This window comes from Theropithecus gelada, unplaced genomic scaffold (genome assembly GCF_003255815.1).
Source record: "Theropithecus gelada isolate Dixy unplaced genomic scaffold, Tgel_1.0 HiC_scaffold_3370, whole genome shotgun sequence".
Taxonomy (NCBI): domain Eukaryota; kingdom Metazoa; phylum Chordata; class Mammalia; order Primates; family Cercopithecidae; genus Theropithecus; species Theropithecus gelada.
Genome location: NW_020259876.1, coordinates 1673 through 4572, shown reverse-complemented (window position 1 = coordinate 4572; position 2900 = coordinate 1673). Strand labels below are relative to the sequence as shown.

The 2900-nt window shown below is 55.4% G+C and overlaps 1 pseudogene across 1 annotated transcript; it reads left to right on the top strand.

Moving 5' to 3' along the window:
* Positions 1-989: 989 nt before the first annotated feature.
* LOC112617693 lies at positions 990-1624 on the top strand (annotated as a pseudogene). The gene has a single exon (XR_003117946.1). The product of XR_003117946.1 is annotated as a DNA-directed RNA polymerase, mitochondrial pseudogene (transcript).
* The last annotated feature ends 1276 nt before the right edge of the window (positions 1625-2900 follow it).

Here is a 2900-nt window from a genome sequence, read left to right as displayed (position 1 = left end):
TCACTCTGTTGCTCAGCCTGCAGGGCAATGGCGCGATCTTGTCTCACTGCAACCTCTGCCTCCCAGGCTCAAGCAATTCTCCTGCTTCAGCCTCCCAAGTAGCTGGTACTATAGACACATGACACCATGCCCAGCTAATTTTTTGGATTTCTAGTAGAGACGGGGTTTCACCATGTTGGCCAGGCTGGTCTCGAACTCCTGACCTCAGGTGATCTTTCTGCCTTGGCCTCACAAAGTTCTGGGATGACCGACGTGAGCCCCACGCCCGGCCAGCGATAGGCTTCCAATAAGGCTTCCTTAGACACAAAACATTTAGGCATTGATTGGTTGGCAAAAGTGCAACCTGAGGCAGCACGAACAGGAACCCTGTTTTCCCTGGAAGCAGCGGCTCAGTGTTTACTAACTCAGCATCCACCAGCTTAGGCCATGGGAGCCTAGGAGTGTGTGTGTGGCAGCTCTACCAGGTGGGGGGTCTTGCTGAGGCAGGGTGGAAACTTGCAGGCCACGGTTGAGCCGGGGAGTGGGTGGCTCAGGGTCCCGGGAGCCTTTGCGGAGGTCCTGAGGTAGACCGTGAGTGGGAGGGGCAGGGGAGGCCGGGGAGGCGAGGGGCGACCTGGATAGATTCTGGAGGCAAGCCCGGAGGAGGTACTGAGAGATGGACAGAGGGAGTTGTCAGAGACCCCGGGGTTCTTGGTCTGGGCACCTGGAGGGTCGGAGTGGCCTGGGACCGGGGAGATACGATGCAGCGGATCTCGGTGGGAACTTGTTTGGGCTGCTGAGTTTTGTGAGGCCTGGGGCTCAGATGGGGAGGTGCGTGTGTCTGGAAAGGAGGGGGTGGACCTTATGGCGTTGTTGGCAGATACGAGGAATTCATGCCTCGGGTCCCAGAGAACTCAGCCACCTGCACCTCCTGGCCTGGCTCGGGGTCCAGAGAGATCGGTGCTTGAATGGGGGCTTCCTCTGACGTCCTCGCCCTCTGCCTCTCACAGTGCTCCAGGCGCGGGTGCGGCAGCTGCAGGCTGAGAGCGTGTCTGAGGTGGTGGTGAACAGGGTGGATGTGGCGCGGCTCCCAGAACGTGGCAGTGGAGATGGTGGCCCCCAGCCACCCAGGAAGGTCCAGATGGGGGCCAAGGGTGCCAGCCCGGTGCCCCGTAGCGGCTGGGCACAGAGACTGGAGAAGGATAAGCGGATCCAGCGGATGCACGTGCAGCAGTTGGAGGTGAACCTGCAGATGCAAGTCCAGAGCCAGAGGGAGGAGTTGAAGGTGCGGCCCAAGCACCTGAAGGTGGAGCCCCGGCTCCTGAGCAAGCAGCTGGCCGTGTTCCTGGCCCCTGAGAGCTCCTGGGAGGAGCAGCTGCCCCGGGTGCTGCAGGAGGCCCCTCGGAAGCTGAGCCTCGACGTGGAGCGGGCCCCGTCCACGCAGGCCCAGCTCTCAGGTCAGCAGCAGAAGCTCCTGGCCTTCTTCAAGTGCTGCCTGCTCACCGACCACCTGCCCCTCGCCCACCACTTGCTGGTCACCCACCACAGCCAGCGGCAGAAACAGAAGCTGCTCACTCTGGACATGTACAACACCGTCATGCTTGGCTGGGCGCGGCAGGTGAGTGCCGGGACACCTGCCCTGGTCGTTGGAGACAGGAACTTGCCCTCGTTTAGACTGGATTTTTATCTCTTAGCTCCCAAGTTCAAGTCCTTTGTTTTTTATTTTAATTTTTTCAGGCTTTTCAAATACAAATCACATGTGATTCTCAAATTTTGAAAATGACCAAAAAAGTAGGGAGAAATTCTTCTAATGTCTTTGGTATTTTCTTCCGGTCTTTCTCAGGGCCCGTGAACCTGTCTGGGCAGGGGGTGCTTTTGGCCTCATTGGGGGGCAGCCTGCAGACCCCTGGTCAGGATGAGACTTTGATGTTGGGGTTGACTTTGCTCCTTTCTCTGGTTTCCTGAGATGGAAGGTCGGGCGACTGTGCTGAGATCCTTCTGTGTGAAACGTGGGCGTTCACTACCTCTGAGCATGGCTTTAGCTGGATCCCACCAATGTCTTCCTTGTAGTTCATCTGGAGTATTTTCCAACTTCCCTTGCCGTTTATTTATTTAGTTATTATTTATTTATTTATTTACTTACTTACTTAGAGACGGAGTCTCCTGTCACCAGGCTGGAGTGCAATGGCGTGATGTCGGCTCACGGCCGCCTCTACCTCCCAGGTTCAAGTGATTCTCCTGCCTCAGCCTCCTGAGTAGCTGGAATTACAAGCCTGGCTATTTTTTGTATTTTTAGTGGAAACGGGGCTTCACCATGTTGACCAGACTGGTCTGGAACTCCTGACCTTGTGATCTGCCTGCCTCGGCCTTCCAAAATGCTGGGATTACAGGCATGAGCCACCGCGCCCGGCCAAAGTTTCTCCTTGGACCCCTTGGTTGTTTTGGAGGGTGTTGTTTATACATTCTTTCAAGGGAGCAGACATTCCCAGCTTTCTCCCACCCCATGGTCCTTCAACCCTAATTTGAGAAACAGCAGTAAAAGCTTGGCTTAATATTTGGGTAAACATGGGATACTATTATGTTAAAATACAGCTATCACAGCATTAAGACCAATTCGTGGTAGAGAACTTGATATGCTTGTTTATTAACGCATCAGACAGCGAAACTCAGGATCAGATGGAGCCACTCTTCCAGCGAAGTCTGCAGTGTCCTTACCACACGGTCGAGGGGGCTTGCTGCCTCGTTCACGTAGCTGTAGGGGTACTAACCTCCAGGAAGACTGAGGATGAGGGTCGTCTGTTTTCCCCTCCAAGGTCACAAGCCCCCTGAATTCCCTCAACAGAGAGCCCACACTGGAACAGGGCGCTTTTGTGGTCAGCCTGGAGCTGTAACGAAGTGGCACAAACCTGGTGACTTGCATA